Below are 19,120 nucleotides of genomic sequence, written 5' to 3' on the forward strand. Positions count from 1 at the left end.
TTGTGACAGAGCCATCAGGACTTTAATTGCTAAGTTATAACCAAATTCAAATATCCTAATTTCTTCTTCCTCTGTCATTCATTTAATCGCAACTTCTAGTTATACCACTCTTCAAATAATGAATTCTGTAGGTACGTTATCTGCTGTGCTGCCTATCTTACTTCTTGTAAATTCACCGTTTTCAAGCCTCTGACCTACTAGTCTAGCCACAAGACTCTATTTAGGATTTTCACACTACAGTTGACCCTTGAACAACACAGGTTTGAACTGTGCTGTGAGTCCACTTATATGAAGTGTGTGTGTGCTTAGTCACTCAGTCATGTCTGACTCTTTGCAACCCATAGACTATAGCCCGCCAGGCTCCCTTGTCCATGGGGATTCTCCAGGTAAGAATCCTGGAGTGGGTTGCCATGCTCTCCTCCAAGAGATCTTCCCAACCCAGGGATCAAACCCAGGTCTCCTGCATTGCAGGCGGATTCTTTATGGTCTGAGCCACCAGGAAAGCCCAAGAATACTGGAGTGCATAGCCCATCCTTTCTTCAGGGGATCTTCCCGACCTAGGAATTGAACCAGGGTCTCCTTCATTGCAGGCAGATTCTTTACCAGCTGAGCTACCAGGGAAGCCCACTTATATGCAGATTTATATGCAGATAAATATATACTACATTACTACACGGATCTGTGATTGACTGAATGTAAAATTAGACTTGGATACTGAACTGTGCCGTGGTCAGCACACATAATCTGTGCACTGTTCAAGGAAGGGTCAATGCTACGCATAAATGTATAGATTTGAATCAATATTCTCCCATTGGTATAATCATCTCCAACTCAAGAAATCTAGTGTTTAAAATAGTTTCCTTATAATTCTACATAAAATATTTAAAAACCGGCATCTAGATTTTCAGAAGAAAATGTGACAGTGGTTTTAAAAACGTCTTTGAATAATAACCATGGCAAAATAATAAAGCTTTGATAAACATGATATCCAAAAGGAATCCCTTGCCTACCCTGCATAAAACCATTACTGAGTTCATATTTCAAAGCAACAGAAATTTTAGATATTTTCAAACATGCTTTATCAGTCAACATGTACTGAAGTGAAATATAAAACTGATCTCCTACTGATCTGTAGAGAGGAAATCAGTGTAGTAATCCAATTACAGAAGGTGTTCCAGCAGTTTCTTACCATGGACACTAGGAAAGATATTTCCAAGGCCTTTAGAATTCATTACTCTAAAAGACTTAGTAATTGCACTTTACTCAAGTAAATGAGTTTTGCTTCACCTGGTTTTGAAGCAAATGGTTTCTGCCATTTTGACAACACTAGTTCCCTCCATGTGAAGGACCTCCCACCCTTCCTATGAAATTTTGTACAGAATTAAACAGGAAAGGCTTCCAGTATTTTTCTTTCACTTTGACAAGTAAAACAAAATAAGTTCTAATGATAATAAAGAAATCATTTTCAAGGTATTAAATATCTTCAGAGATGATTACATTTGATTTAATGAATAGTTTTACTTGACTTTCTCAGTCTTTAAAGGTTAGTATGTGTTCAGACTACAAAAACAGAAGAAAAATAGTACCTAAACAGGATTTAAAACAATGTGAGTGATCAGATGTTAAAGGGAAAATATATGAAGTAGGAAATGAGATCAGGCGCAATTTAAAATTTTAAAAAGTATGGGAATGTTGATATGATAATGACTCCAAGATCTGAAAGGAATCTAAAATACAAAAGGAAGTATTGCACTTAGATCACATGCCAATGAGGAAATGTTTTTCAGGTGAGGAAGCAAAACTCTACAATTCTAGAAAGGTGATATCAGTCCAATTAATTATAGGTCACCACTTGTCTTCATTATTCCACTGAAAATATTTCCTATAACCTAAGCTTCAAAAAATTTTAGATGGCTGTTACTAAATTTTGTTCATCTAGTCTTTTGCCTAGGAATTAAGCAATAATGAATTCAAATACTGATAAGTATACACCCTTTGATTTGGATTTTCAGTTGAAATTTGTCATGATGTTGGTAGTAACATACAAAGAAAAAAAAAAACATTACAAAGACTTATATATGGAAAAGGCAAGATTACTCACCTCTGGAAAAGTTTTATACTTCAAGGGCAGCTAAAATACCTATTCTTAGAATTATTAATATCTATAATTCCCAGGTCTCAGCCTTTATGAAGCCTGAAACTGAAATACTTAAGTGACTTTTAAACTCTGATACTGCTAAAGAGCATGTGATTTGCTCTGAAAATTACAAGATACACACACACAAACACAACATGAGTGAAGAAGGTGGACCAAGCTTACGCAACTTACTATTTACTTTACTATACTTCTATTACTACATTACACTCATACAATTATAAATTATATTATTACTCTTGAGTTAAAAATTTACCATAAAGCAACCAGAAATGGTAATGTAAAAGAGTAAAGTTTGGTTTCTTAGATGATCAAGTCTTTAGAGTTACTAGCTAATTTTTAAGGTTTTTAGGGAATTGGTGCTCTCCTTTATCTTTTTTTCCTTTTATAGCTTTAATGATACACATTTTACACAACACACTCTAAAGCAACCAATGGGTCAAAGGAATCACTAGGAAATTAAAATACTTTGAGATAAATGAAAAACAGAACATACCAAAACATATGAGATGCAGCATAAGCAGAACACAGAGGGAAATTTATAGCCATAATCACCTACATTTAAAAAAAAACGAGATTCCAATTCAACAACCTTGCCACAAAAAGGAAACTAAACTAAAGGCCAGCAGAAAGAAGAAAATAATAAAGATTACAGCAGAGGTAAGTCCTATAGGACTTTTGGTCCAAAAGTCCTATAGGACTGGAAAAAAAAAAAAAAAAAACCAGAATCAACAACATCAGAAGCTGGCTCTTTGAAAGGATCAATACAATTGACAATCTTTTACTTTGACTGACTAAGAGAAAAATAGAGAAGATGCAGACAACTGGAATCAGAAATAAAGGAGAGGACATTAGTAACAAACTCAAAAATATTAAAAGGATTATAAGTGAATACCATCAACAATGGCCCACCAAACAAGTTAGATAATAAATGAACTAATTCCTAGGATCACATAAATGACAAAAACTGACACAAGAAGAAACAGAAAATCAAAACAGACCTATAACAGGCAAATAGATTGAATCAATAATTTAAAAACCTCTAGGATCAGATGACTTTGCTTGTGAATTCTAAAACACATTTAAGGAATTATTAATACTGGTCCTACTCAACTCTTTGAAAGTACAGAAAAGGAGGAACAATTCTTAACACATTCTGTGTGCAAATTCTATAAAGAATTTCCTGTTCATAAACTACAAGAGTTAATGCTGTTTGAATGTCAATATTCCTCAAAGTGATCCACAGATTCAGTGCAATTCCTATCAAAATTCAAATGACTTTTATGGCAGAGACCAAAACTGAGCATCCCATCATGTGGAACCAAAAGGGGCCCTAAATGGCTAAATGATACTGAAAAAGAGAACAAATCTGGAAGATTCATACTTCCTAATTTGAAAACTTACTGTAAAGCTACAGTAATCAAAATAGAGTGGAACAGCCATAAAGATAAAGACACATGGTACAGAATTGAAAGTATACAAATGAATCCAAACATCTACATCAAACTGTTTTTTGACAAAGGTGCCATGACCATTCAATAAAGAAACAACTGTCTCTTCAACAAATGGTGCTGGGACACCTGGGTAAATACATGAAAAGAATACAGTTCTGAACTCCTGCCTCACTCCATATATTAACAAAAAACCAAAAAACATGGATCAATCACCTAAATATAAGAGCTAAAGGTAGAGGACTATTAGAAGAAAACATAGGGGTAAATCTTTCTGACTTCAGCTTTGGCAATGGATTCTTAGATGGATACCAAAAACATAAGCAACAAAAGAAAAAAATAGAGAAATCAGATTTCCCAGAAATGAAAAACATCTGTCCATTTAAGGACAACATCAACTACAGGATGGAAGAAAATACTTGCAAATCAGATATGAGGTCAGAATTTGATATCCAGAATTGTAAGAACTCTTACAATTCAAAGACAAACAATCCACTTAAAAAATGGGCAAAGGATTTACTAAAATTTACTGCATGTGAGATGATAGCTCAGGGACAAGGGAAGAAAAGCTTTTATTGTACTTCTTTTCATATTCAAAAGATGTTAAACCATGAATATACATTATTTAATCAAACCTTACACTCTGTTTTTAATGCTTTATTTTGTAAATTATCTAGGATATTGCTATGATCAATCATACAAATGGACATTTTAATTGCATTCACATACCAATAACAAGGCTTACACTGATAAAAGAACACAAAAAACTTGAGAAATAAGAAAAAACAAAAATATTAATCCTTAAATCATAAGACCTTTTAAAAAATGTAAATTTATGGAACTAGGGTAAAATATGAAATACAAGTAATCCAATATCAAAGGATAAACTCAAATAAAAGTTTTGTGCTTCTATGCCCTGGGATTAGTTTCAAAGAAAGGCAAGATAAACCTCATTATTTACCAATTTAATTTTGAGGGAATACAACTCTGGTATATTAGAAATGGTAAATTTTCTGGTAAAACAAAATACGATAAAAATAATCTTTGCAACCCCACGAATTGCAGCACACCAGACCTCCTTGTCCACCACAAACTCCTGGAGCTTACTCAAACTCATATCCATCAAGTCGGTGATGTCATCCAGCCATCTCATCCTCTGTCGTCCCCTTCTCCTCCTGCCCCCAATCCCACCCAGCATCAGGGTCTTTTGTAATGAGTCAACTCTTTGCATGAGGTGGCCAAAGTACTGGAGTTTCAGCTTCAGCATCAGTCCTTCCAATGAATACCCAGGACTGATCTCCTTTAGGATGGACTGGCTGGATCTCCTTACAGTCCAAGGGACTCTCAAGAGTCTTCTCCAATACCACAGTCCAAAAGCATCAATTTTCAGTGCTCAGCTTTCTTTATAGTTCAACTCTCACTCACATCCATACATGACCACTGGAAAAAACCATAGCCTTGACTAGACGGATCTTTGTTGGCAAGGTAACGTCTCTGCTTTTTAATATGCTATCTAGGTTGGTCATAACTTTTCTTCCAAGGAGTAAGCATCTTTTAATTTCATGGCTGCAATCACCATCTGCAGTGATTTTGGAGCCCCCAAAAATAAAGTCTGACACTGATTCCACTGTTTCCCCATCTATTTCCCATGAAGTGATGAGACCAGATGCCACGATCTTAGTTTTCTGAATGTTGAGCTTTAAGCCAACTTTTTCACTCTCCTCTTTCACTTTATATTTACATATATAATATATCTGATTACTGACAATGCAAATTTATAAAGACTTCATGCAGGACAATCAGATTTTAGTGGTAGAGTTTTTTATGATTAAAAAAGGGAAAATAAAAGTTAAAAAAAAGCTTAAACTGCATCTCATAGCAATTAGATTTCTATGCTATTTTAAAGATTATCTTAAGGAAACATAGTAAAAGGGATGCAAACATTAATGCATTGCACAGATTATGTTACAAGCTGAAAAAGGAAAAAAGAAGCTCAAACACCATCCTGCCAGGCAGAACTGCAAAACAATCTGAAAGTGGACACTGATCCTTCAAGACAGAAAATTTTCATACTTCTTAATATCTCACAACTATTCTTAAATTTTAGGTAAAATAAAACTATAAGTAAGAAAACATTCACGTTTACCATTTTTAAATTAAAAGTACCTATACATATAAAAATTATTAAAGCTTTACATATATGTTTTCTTAAGGATCAGTATAAATTTCTTGTGCTAAACAGATAATTAAGGATAAGCTCTTATATGGGTTTTGCCAATGCATTGTGTACCTATCATACTGTAGGTCCCATGAATTATGATTAAAACCAGTGGTAAAGATTAAGAGGATAACAAAAGAAAACTTGTAGGACACATTCTATAATATTCTGAACCAATTTAAAAAATCTGTGAAGTGCAAATTGATTTCATAAATTGAATAATTCAAAGAAATAAACCTGTTTGCAAATAAATCATTCACTATTTAAATGAGATTAGAGATAATTTTTCCTTAATCTTTTAATGGCAAAATATAACTCTAAAAAATACTTTCTATAGTATTTATGGCTTATAACATAGGCAATGTGTACCAAAATAAATCTGCTATTCTATTTTAGACATTTAAAGCATCTGTCAATAACAGGTTAGCTACAAGAAAAATGAAAAAGATACTCTCAAAAGTTATTGTAGACAATATTATAACTATCCTATTCTAAGACAAGTCTAACTACTGCCAAAAAAATACAATAAAACTAACATTAATAAGAGGTAACCACAAGTACACTTAAGAAAAGAGTTTTATTATTAGTCCCTATTAATGTTCAATCCCAAGACTGTCTATTTCTGTAGGCAAGTCACACATATCATATCAAGAGAGAGATCAAATAAATTAGTTAACTGGTAATGTAGAGAACAGACAGTGTTCATGGCACAGAAATGGACGTATAGTAATAGTGTTGTAGAAGCTAATGACACTTTAAGCAAAACTGGAAAACATGAATACCATGCAGTTTTACTGAACTCACCTGACAGAGGTGTAAAACCATTCTCTAGGAGCAGAGATGCATGCACAAAAGTAAGAATATGATTGCAAGTAATAGACTTTAACAAAATAAAAATATAACACTAAACTTCAAAATGACGAAAAATGGACAACGTGATGATCTAGGGGATGACAGTACTTCTCTGGGTCTCACCTCTCTCTTGGCCAACAGCACGTTAGCGACGATGTGCGGCAGGCAGCGCCCCAGCATTAGCATGATGCTCAGTCTCACTGTCTGCAACTGGAGACACCTAGAAGACCACAGGGTTAATCAAAGACGACACTGGAGGCCTCCAGTGCGTGGCAGGACTTCAAGGCTATGATTTGGACCCTGTCACTTCTGTTTCAAACACATATTCAAAAGGACAATTTATGATGAGGAGGAAAACAAAAACAACCACCACCTGAGATTCCAAACAGGACAAACATTTTTGTAGACCAGAAATGGATTTAAAACACTAGTAAGAAGCAAGGGAGCAGACAGGGAGGCTTACTAGACTTCAGTTCTGGGAACAAAGAGCGATAACACAGGACTGGGGCAGCTTCGATGGTTTTTAATCTTTGTTTTGGGGGGAAAGGTACCCACAAAGTCACGATCTTTGGCTAAGGTGAAAGAGCAGTTTGCATAATGAAAACGCATGCAAGGGGAAGTCCATGGGGGTTACTCCAGTCTTACAATGAGAACTGCCAGACTGCATCCAAACCACTCTCTAGCTCTCTCAGATTCTTAACAACACTGTGGGACAGAGGCCCAGGAGAGGTGAAGTGGAATCAACCGCAAGAAAGGTATTAATAGAAAGGGAGAAGTATCAAGAAAGGAGAAAAAAAAAAACACCCTTTTAAGATAAGCCTGCAACAACTGTTACAAAGGACTTGATGAAAAGAAATCTGAGAGCCAATAAACTGCAATCAAAGACAATCAATCCTAGAGAATTAAAAATGGAGTAATCTAATAATAACTGAAGCTATAAATAATATATATGCCTGACTTGGTTTTCTAAATTACACCATAGAGAGGCATATAATTGTAGGTTGGTAGACATAAAAAATTAAAACTAGACTGTAAAGAGTCACTTTCATACTAAACAGAGCTTTAATCCAAAGATAAAAATAATCAACTACTTTCCTGAAAAGATGAAAACTTTGGAATTTTTTCTTAGAGTGTTTGTTAGTTTAAATAACACATTTGTACTTGAAACAGAGTTGTGTTACAATTATTTTTGGGGTAAAATGCTAACAAGAAAAATGGAATGTTTTAAGAAAGTTGCAAGAATCTGGTATAATTTACCTCTGATCCTAAACAACTATCTGCTGACATTCAACAGAAAGAGAGTAGTGCTTGATGGAAAGCAGGAGACAACTTCCTAGAAAGAAACACTGAATGAAAATGGGACAATACCAAAGAGTTAAAATGGTGTTTAAGGAGAAAGTAAGTTGCAGGTTATAATTCTCATCATCGCATGAATCCTACCCCACAAATGTTTGAATTTCTCAGCTACAGAAGATTTAAGGTCACTTCACTGGAGAATCATACAGGGAAAAAGGAATAGCAATAGCTGCTGATGTTAAAAGAGCTTGATATTATGTGAATGAATGTCTTAAAAATGTTATTGGATTAAACCTGAAGTTGTATGGCAGGTCAATGACTATAGAAAGTGTTTGCAAAACCTGAAATGAGGATTTTTTTTTTCTTCCCGAATTCTCTAAGGTCCCAGAAAGGTAAAGAGTGGCTGCGAAGGCTAACCTGGTATGTTGCTGAGAAGTTCTGCAGATCTATATCATGATAATGATAACCCTTAATGTCAGAAACCCACACAATAGAATTAAAAATTAAAAATAAATGAAGGAGAGACTCATTCAACATTCACATACATTTTAAAGGATTTTTTGTAATTGAAAATATTAGCCTATTTATGTTTAATAAGGAAAGCTAAAACATTTATATTTGTAAAATAACACTGGTTTCTATGTAATAGTATTCATAGTACCTATGAGTTGTTACTTCATGTGCTTAATCTATGAAGAAAAGGGGTAACATCTAAGGTTACATAACAGAGGTTATTTAGTATACACCACAAAGCGGCAGCCAGTAGCATCTGATTTTGGAGTTAGTGTGCCAAAGCTGAAGCCCTGTTTGCTCATTACATCCCCCTCCCCTATTCTTTCAGCGGAGAGAGCTACAAGGCATCTAACTGCCCAAGCCAGAAAGTCTTTATCCTTCCCTTAGTTTTAAGCTCCTAATCCAATCAATTTTTACCTTCTAACTATCTTATAAATCTATCTACATCTTTCTAATACAGAAAATTCCACCATTTCTTTCTTGGACTCTTCCAAAAGATATCCCATGAGTCTCCATTCTTGCTACCTTCTAATTACCACTACACTAGAGGACTCTTTCTAAAACTTCAGTTCAGTTCAGTTCAGTCACTCAGTCATGTCCAACTCTTTGTGACCCCATGGACTGCAGCACACCAGGCCTCCCTGTCCATCACCAACTCCCGGAGTTTACTCAAACTCATGTCCATTGAGTCAGTAATGCCATCCAACCATCTCATCCTCTGTCGTCCCCTTCTCCTCCCGCCTTCAATCTTTCCCAGCATCAGGGTCTTCTCCAATGAGTCAGTTCTTCACATCAGGTGGCCTATGTATTGGAGTTTCAGCTTCAACATCAGTCCTTCCAATGTACACTCAAGACTGATCAGATCTTCTTGCAGTCCAAGGGACTCTCAAGAGTCTTCTCCAACACCATAGTCCAAAAGCATCAATCCCTCGGCACTCAGCTTTCTTTATAGTCTAACTCTTACATCCATACATGACTACTGGAAGAACCATAGCCTTGACTAGATGGACCTTTGTTGGCAAAGTAATGTCTCTGCTTTTAAATGTGCTGTCTAGGTTGGTCATAACTTTCCTTCCAAGGAGTAAGCGTCTTCTAATTTCACGGCTCCAGTCACCATCTGCAGTGATTTGGAGCCCCCCAAAATAAAGTTTGCCACTGATCCCACTGTTTCCCCATCTATTTGCCATGAAGTGATGGCACCAGATGCCATGATCTTAGTTTTTTGAAGTTGAGCTTTAAGCCAACTTTTTCACTCTCCTCTTTCACTTTCATCAAGAGGCCCTTTAGTTCTTCTTCACTTTCTGCCATAACGGTGGTGTCATCTGCATATCTGAGGTTATTGATATTTCTCCCGGCAATCTCGATTCCAGCTTGTGCTTCTTCCAGCCCAGAGTTTCTCATGATGTACTCTGCATATAAGTTAAATAAGCAGGGTGACAATATACAGCCTTGACATACTCCTTTTCCTATTTGGAACCAGTCTGTTGTTCCATGTCCAGTTCTAACTGTTGCTTCTTGACCTGCATACAGATTTCTCAAGAGGCAGGTCAGGTGATCTGATATTCCCATTTCTTTCAGAATTTTCCAGAGTTTATTGTGATCCACACAGTCAAAGGCTTTGGCATAGTCAATAAAGCAGAAATAGATGTTTTTCTGGAACTCTTGCATTTTCCTTGATCCATTGGATGTTGGCAATTTGATCTCTGGTTCTTCTGCCGTTTCTAATTCCAGCTTGAACATCTGGAAGTTACGGTCCACGTATTGCTGAAGCCTGACTTGGAGAATTTTGAGCATTACTTTACTAGCGTGTGAGATGAGTGCAACTGTGTGGTAGTTTGAACATTCTTTGGCATTGCCTTTCTTTGGGATTGGAATGAAAACTGACATTTTCCAGTCCTGTTGCCCTGCTGAGTTTTCCAAATTTGCTGGCATATTGAGGGCAACACTTTCACAGCATCATCTTTCAGGATTTGAAATAGCTTACCTGGAATTCCATCACCTCCACTAGCTTTGTTCATAGTGATGCTTCCTAAGGCCCACTTGACTTCACATTCCAGGATGTCTGGCTCTAAGTGAGTGATCACACCATCGTGATTATCTGGGTGGTGAAGATGTTTTTGTACAGTTCTTCTGTGTATTCTTGCCATCTCTTTTTAATAGCTTCTGCTTCTGTTAGGTCCATACCATTTCTGTCCTTTATTGTGCCCATCTTTGCATGAAAATTTCACTTGGTATCTCTAATTTTCTTAAGAGATCTCTAGTCTTTCCCATTCTAATGTTTTCCTCTATTTCTTTGCAGTGATCACTGAGGAAGGCTTTCTTAACTCTATTTGCTATTCTTTGGAACTCTGCATTTAAATGGGTATATCTTTCCTTTTCTCCTTTGCCTTTCACATCTCTTCTTTTCATAGCTGTTTGTAAAGCCTCCTCAGATAACCATTTTGGCTTTTTGCATATCTTTATCTTGGGGATGGTCTTGCTCCCTGTCTCCTGTACAATGTCACGAACCTCCATCCATAGTTCATCAGGTACTCTGTCTATCAGATCTAGTCCCTTAAATCTATTTGTCACTTCCACTGTACAATCGTAAGGGATTTGATTTAGGTCATACCTGAATGGTCTAGTGGTTTTCCTTACTTTCTTTTAAAACTTAGATACCATCATGTTCCAAGTCTCTAAAATGAGTCAACACAGCTTATATGACTTAGTCTTAGCTTAATTCTCCAACTTCCCCTCCTGTTTTCTTCTCATTTGCATGCTTTGCTTCAATCTTCAAAAATCCTTCTTAGTTCCCCAAGTGCAGTGTTCTTCCTGCTCCTGTTAGTCCCTCTTAGAGGGAAGACTTCCTCTTATCTCTTTGCCTGGTTCACTGCTACTTACTCCTCAGGTATAAAGTCAGAAAATACTTCTTCCCTGAAATCTTCCCTAGTCTGATGACTAGCTTAGGTACCCTGACTGTGTGTCCCCCAAGCAAGCTGAACTTCTCTTTTATTACCGCCTTATCACAATATTATAATTGCCTGACAGTCTCTCTCATACTATAAAGTCTGTAACCGAAGGGTACCATATGTCTGGTTACCGTTACTATACTCTTCATTTGGGCTTCTCTAGTGGCTTCATTTGGGCTTCCCTAGTGGCTCAGATGGTAAAGAATCTGCCTGCAATGCAGGAGACCCGGCCTGGATCCCTGGGTTGGGAAGATCCCCCGAAGAAGGGAATGGCTACCCACTCCATTATTCTTACCTGGAGAATTCCAGGGACCTCGAGAAGATTGGCAGGCTATAGTGCATGGGGTCCCAAAGAGTTAGACATGATTGAGCAACTAACACTTTCACTCTTCTTTTAAACTTCATACTCTTCATTAACATTGCCTGACATACAGTTAACAGCTAAAAAAGTTAGTTGGATAAATTTAACAATCATCTTTCTCCTGACAGTGGCTTTGGACTATATATGGAGATATATGGAACTACTAAACATTAAGAACTACTACAAATGCCGCTGCATTATTTTTACGACTATATCTTAACCATATTAGATTAAATGCACTTTGAGGACTGGGCCACGTCTATTTCAATCACACACAACCACACACAAAGTTGTGGCATATGAGTAAAAAAATTTGCTTTGGGAAAAACAAAAATCAAATACTTCTCACTAATAGTGAGTACCTTTAAGTCTAAAACAAATTAGTCCTGCTTTCCTATTACATCCCAACACTTGCTCTAATACTCCTCCATTTAATAGGAGGAGGAAGTATGACTGGCTCAGAATGCATCACAAGGTATGTGTGAGGATTAACTAAGCTAGCATATGTAAAGCATTTAGAACTGTGCCTGATATATAAAAAGATCTCAATAAATATTCCTCTCTTAGAGAATATTCTTTTTTCACATTATAATGTAAATACTTTTTGTCTCCTCTACTAGGAAACATAATCATGATGGGCAAGGGGCCCTGCTTTAGTCATCTAAGTTCAATCACTGCTATTCAATAAAAATTAAATGAATTAGGATAACATTAATGACATGACATTACTAATGGAGGCGGACACAGGAAAAAGGACTAAGATCAAGAACTAATCACCATTTTAGTAAAGGCAGCTATTGAATATCAAAGCTTTCTACTGAATCTGATAATGACTGTAGAACACAGAAAAGGTAAAAAAAAAAAAACACTGGGTAAAATACAGCACACAGAACATACATATTATTTATGGGTTTCAGTACTTAGCTAAAATAGGACCTAGTTCATTTAGGGTCTCTTCCTCTTTAACACAATTTAACTTAGTCATTACTTGTGATTTTTTTGCAGTGATGTGGACTCTGCTATGTGTTAAGTTCATGTCAGACACATAAAAATTCATGTATCTGATCTGCAAAATAAGAACCGAAACTCTTCTAGTTTGACAATGTACTAAATAGCTGAAAGATGCATTTCAAAACACAGAACACATACTAACCTATTGAATTTATCAAAATGGACTGTGTTTTTACTTGATGGAGAAGAAGATGGTATTCCTTCTCTTTCTCTCCTGTGGAAAGAATGTGGGAAATTCTCTTTAGGAACAGTGGAATCAACTTCATCTGATTTTGAAAGATGGACATCCTTGTTTTCTCCCTTGTCCAAACTATTTACAACTGAATTCTTTCCACTGTCTTCAGAGTCTTTGTGGGGAGACTGATCCAAAGAAGGCTGAACAAAGTCACAAACTACAAAGTGTTCATTTTTGAGGAAGTCCATTTCACTGTAAAAGAAAGAGAAATTATTAGTGAGGAATTGTATTTTTTAAGACTTTGGCAATAGCATAAACCTCATACTGGGTTTAATGCTTTAAAAGTATAACATATTAATAGAAACTGGTTTGGCAACTAATTAATCTTTTCTGTACCATGTATATTGATGCTTCATATAGAAATGTAGCCACAAACTCTTACAAAATATAAAAATGGTTTTATAAACTATGCATTGGATTATCACTTAGCCTTCTTCGTGTGTGAAATGTGGAAAACTCCATCTAACCCACATCATGAGTATAAGAATTAAATGAAATAATGAATGGAAAATATGTATAACACTAGCATGAGGAGGAGCCAAGATGGTGGAGGAGTAGGACAGGGAGACCACTTTCTCTCCTACAAATTCATCAAAAGAATAACTGAATGCAGAGCAAACCTCACAAAACAACTTCTGATCGCTAGCTGAGGTCATCAGGCGCCCAGAAAAGCAGACCATTGTCTTCAAAAGGAGGTAGGACAAAATATAAAAGATAAAAAGTGAGACAAAAGAGCTAAGGACGGAGATCCGTCCCGGGAGCTCTTAGGCGGCATTGCTTGGGGTAGGGTCCGGGCCTGAGCGCCCTGAGGACAATCGGAGGGAACTTCTGTGAGTTGCCAACTTGAACTGTGGGAGACCAAAAGAGAGTAAATTAACCGGCCCAAACACACTGCCCGCCATTCACAGAACAAAGAGACCGAGAGGGTCCAGAGAGGAGCTCGCAGGCTGCGGACCGGTCCAGCCCCGCCGGAGGCAGGAGGCAGGGGGTAGGGGAAGGTCGCGGCGAGACACAGGGCGCAGGCACCCGACCAGCGCGGGCGGGGACTGGGGCTGGGGACGCGGAGGGCAGAAGGCGCACGCACCCGACTGGCGCCAGCGGAAACTGAGACTGGGTCCGCGGAAGGGAGGGGGCGCGCCACACCTGGGGATAGTGCGCCCACCAAGCCCCTGGCTGCCTGGAGCACTCTGACGGGGAAGGCACAGAGAGCAGGTGCAGCTTTTCCTTCCGTGCTTTTGTGGAACACCTGAGGGCTGGAACCTCGCGCAGCGCGGGGCGCGCTCCATATAGAACAGCCGGGAGCCTGAGCAGCACAGACGGAGAAAGCAGCGTCAGCCCCTCCCGGCAGCCCCAGCCCATCCCCGCAGCGCAAGCCCGTCCCCACAGCGCCAGCCCCTCCCCGCAGCGCCAGCCCCTTCCTGCAGCGCCAGCGCCTCCCCGCAGCGCCAGCCCCTCCCCGCAGAGCGACAGAACTAGCTACCTTAATAAGAGTCCACCTCCGCCCGCCTGTGTCAGGGCGGAAATGAGGCTCTGAAGAGACCGGCAAACAGAAGCCAAATAAACAAAGGGAACCGCTTCAGAAGGGACTGGTGCAACAGATTAAAATCCCTCTAGGAAACACCGACTACACCAGAGGGGCCTGTAGATATCGAGAAGCGTAAGCTGGAACGAGGAACTATCTGAAACTGAGACGAACCCACACCGACCGCAACAGCTCCAGAGAAACTCCTAGATATAATTTTACTTTTTTCTCTTTTTTTTTTATTTTTTTTCTTTTTTCTTTTTTTTCTTTTTTCTTTCTTCTCTTTTATTTTCCTTTAAAATCCCCTATTACTCCCCCATTACTCCTTAACTTTCATTTCCACAGACTTTTATGATTTTTTAATTAGGGGGAAAAAAAAAATTTTTTTCTTTTTTTTTTTTTCTTTTTCTTTCTTTTTTTTTCTTTCCTTTTTCTCTTCTATTTTCTATTTTTCTTTTTCTCTTATTTCTTTTAAAGTCCTCTAGTACTCCTCTACTACTCCTTAATTTTCATTTTCAATACACTATAACCTTACAAAAAAAAAAAGAAGAGAAGCCCTATTTTTAAACCAAAGATTATTCTCTCCCAATCTTGACTCTCTGTTTTCTACCTCAGAACAACTCTATTTCCTCCTTTCCCCTTCTCTTCCCAATCCAATTCTGTGAATCCTTGTAGGTGACTGGGCTACGGAGAACACTCTGGGAACAGACAGCTGCATAGATCTGTCTCTCTCCTCTTGAGTCCCCCTTTTTCTCCTCCTGTTCATCTCTATCTCCCTCCTCCCTCTCCTCTTCTTCATGTAACTCTGTGAACCTCTCTGGGTGTCCCTAATGGGGGAGAATCTTTTAGCCACTAACCTAGAAGTTTTCTTATCAGGGCTGTATAGTTGGAGAAGTCCTGAGACTACAGGAAGAATAAAACTGAAATCCAGAGGCAGGAGACTTAAGCCCAAAACCTGAGAACACCAGAAAACTCCTGACTACGTGGAACTTTAAGTAATAAGTGACCGTCCAAAAGCCTCCATACCTACACTGAAACCAACCACCACCCAAGAGCCAATAAGTTTCAGAGCAAGACATACCACACAAATTCTCCAGCAACGCAGGAACATAGCCCTGAACATCAACATACAGGCTGCCCAAGGACACACCTAACACAGAGACCCATCTCAAAACTCATTACTGGGCACTCCATTGCCCTCCAAAGAGAAGAAATCAAGTTCCACGCACCAGAACACTGACGCAAGCTCCCCTAACCAGGAAATCTTGACAAGCCAATCGTCTAACCCCACCCACTGGGTTAATCCTCCACAATAAAAAGGAACCACAGACCTCCAGAATACAGAAAGCCCACTCCAGATACAGCAATCTAAACAAGATGAAAAGGCAAAGAAATACCCAACAGGTAAAGGAACATGAAAAATGCCCACCAAGTCAAACAAAAGAGGAGGAGATAGGGAATCTACCTGAAAAAGAATTTAGAATAATGATAATAAAAATGATCCAAAATCTTGAAAACAAAATGGAGTTACAGATAAATAGCCTGGAAACAAAGATTGAAAAGATTCAAGAACTGTTTAATAAAGACCTAGAAGAAATAAAAAAGAGTCAATTAAAAATGAATAATGCAATGAATGAGATCAAAAACACTTTGGAGGGAACCAAGAGTAGAATAACGGAGGCAGAAGATAGGATAAGTGAGGTAGAAGATAAAATGGTGGAAATAAATGAAGCAGAGAGGAAAAAAGAAAAAAGGATCAAAAGAAATGAGGACAACCTCAGGGACCTCTGGAACACTGTGAAACGCCCCAACATTCGAATCATAGGAGTTCCAGAAGAAGAAGACAAAAAGAAAGGCCATGAGAAAATACTCGAGGAGATAATAGCTGAAAACTTCCCTAAAATGAGGAAGGAAATAGCCACCCAAGTCCAAGAAACCCAGAGAGTCCCAAACAGGATAAACCCAAGGCGAAACACCCCAAGACACATATTAATCAAATTAACAAAGATCAAACACAAAGAACAAATATTAAAAGCAGCAAGGGAAAAACAACAAATAACACACAAAGGGATTCCCATAAGGATAACAGCTGATCTATCAATAGAAACCCTCCAGGCCAGAAGGGAATGGCAGGACGTACTGAAAGTAATGAAAGAGAATAACCTACAACCTAGATTACTGTATCCAGCAAGGATCTCATTCAGATATGAAGGAGAATTCAAAAGCTTTACAGATAAGCAAAAGCTGAGAGAATTCAGCACCACCAAACCAGCTCTTCAACAAATGCTAAAGGATCTTCTCTAGACAGGAAATGCAGAAAGGTTGTATAAACGTGAACCCAAACAACAAAGTAAATGGCAACAGGACCACACCTATCAATAATTACCCTAAATGTAAATGGGTTGAATGCCCCAACCAAAAGACAAAGATTGGCTGAATGGATACAAAAACAAGACCCCTATATATGCTGTCTACAAGAGACCCACCTCAAAACAAGAGACACATACAGACTAAAAGTGAAGGGCTGGAAAAAAATATTTCATGCAAACGGAGACCAAAAGAAAGCAGGAGTCGCAATACTCATATCAGATAAAATAGACTTTCAAATAAAGGATGTGAAAAGAGACAAAGAAGGACACTACATAATGATCAAAGGATCAATCCAAGAAGAAGATATAACAATTATAAATATATATGCACCCAACATAGGAGCACCGCAATATGTACGGCAAATGCTAACGAGTATGAAAGAGGAAATTAATAGTAACACAATAATAGTGGGAGACTTTAATACCCCACTCACAACTATGGGTAGATCAACTAAACAGAAAATTAACAAGGAAACACAAACCTTAAATGACACAATGGACCAGCTAGACCTAATTGATATCTATAGGACATTTCATCCCAAAACAATCAACTTCACCTTTTTCTCAAGTGCACACGGAACATTCTCCAGAATAGATCACATCCTGGGCCATAAATCTGGTCTTGGAAAATTCAAAAAAATTGAAATCATTCCAGTCATCTTTTCTGACCACAGTGCAGTAAGATGATTAGATCTCAATTACAGGAAAAAAATTGTTAAAAATTCAAACATATGGAGGCTAAATAACACGCTTCTGAATAACCAACAAATCATAGAAGAAATCAAAAAAGAAATCAAAATATGCATAGAAATGAATGAAAATGAAAACACAACAACCCAAAACCTATGGGACACTGTAAAAGCAGTGCTAAGGGGAAGATTCATAGCATTACAGGCTTACATCAAGAAACAAGAAAAAAGTCAAATAAATAACCTAACTCTACACCTAAAGCAATTAGAGAAGGAAGAAATGAAGAACCCCAGAGTTAGCAGAAGGAAAGAAATCTTAAAAATCAGGGCAGAAATAAATGCAAAAGAAACTAAAGAGACCATAGCAAAAATCAACAAAGCTAAAAGCTGGTTTTTTGAAAAAATAAACAAAATTGACAAACCATTAGCAAGACTCATTAAGAAACAAAGAGAGAAAAACCAAATTAACAAAATTAGAAATGAAAATGGAGAGATCACAACAGACAACATTGAAATACAAAGGATCATAAGAGACTACTATCAGCAGCTCTATGCCAATAAAATGGACAACTTGGATGAAATGGACAAATTCTTAGAAAAGTATAACTTTCCAAAACTGAACCAGGAAGAAATAGATCTTAACAGACCCATCACAAGCAAGGAAATCGAAACTGTAATCAAAAATCTTCCAGCAAACAAAAGCCCAGAACCAGATGGCTTCACAGCTGAATTCTACCAAAAATTTAGAGAAGAGCTAACACCTATCTTACTCAAACTTTTCCAGAAAATTGGAGATGAAGGTAAGCTTCCAAACTCATTCTATGAGGCCACCATCACCCTAATTCCAAAACCAGACAAAGATGCCACAAAAAAAGAAAACTACAGGCCAATATCACTGATGAACATAGATGCAAAAATCCTTACAAAATTCTAGCAAACAGAATCCAACAACATATTAAAAAAATCATACACCATGACCAAGTGGGCTTTATCCCAGGAATGCAAGGATTCTTTAATATCCACAAATCAATCAATGTAATACACCACATTAACAAATTGAAAGATAAAAACCATATGATTATCTCAATAGATGCAGAGAAAGCCTTTGACAAAATTCAACACTCATTTATGATTAAAACTCTCCAAAAAGCAGGAATAGAAGGAACATACCTCAACATAATAAAAGCTATGTATGACAAACCCACAGCAAGCATCACCCTCAATGGTGAAAAATTGAAGGCATTTCCCCTGAAATCAGGAACAAGACAAGGGTGCCCACTCTCACCACTACTATTCAACATAGTGTTGGAAGTTCTGGCCACAGCAATCAGAGCAGAAAAAGAAGTAAAAGGAATCCAGATAGGAAAAGAAGAAGTAAAACTCTCACTGTTTGCAGATGACATGATCCTCTATATAGAAAACCCTAAAGACTCTACCAGAAAATTACTAGAGCTAATCAATGAATATAGTAAAGTTGCAGGATATAAAATTAACACACAG

At 37.6% G+C, this 19,120-nt stretch overlaps 1 pseudogene; it reads right to left on the bottom strand.

Moving 5' to 3' along the window:
• Nucleotides 1–19,120, bottom strand: part of LOC122708028 — a 95,456-nt pseudogene that overhangs the window by 18,012 nt on the left and 58,324 nt on the right.

Source organism: Cervus elaphus, chromosome 14 (assembly GCF_910594005.1).
Source record: "Cervus elaphus chromosome 14, mCerEla1.1, whole genome shotgun sequence".
In the NCBI taxonomy this organism is placed as follows: Eukaryota; Metazoa; Chordata; class Mammalia; order Artiodactyla; family Cervidae; genus Cervus; species Cervus elaphus.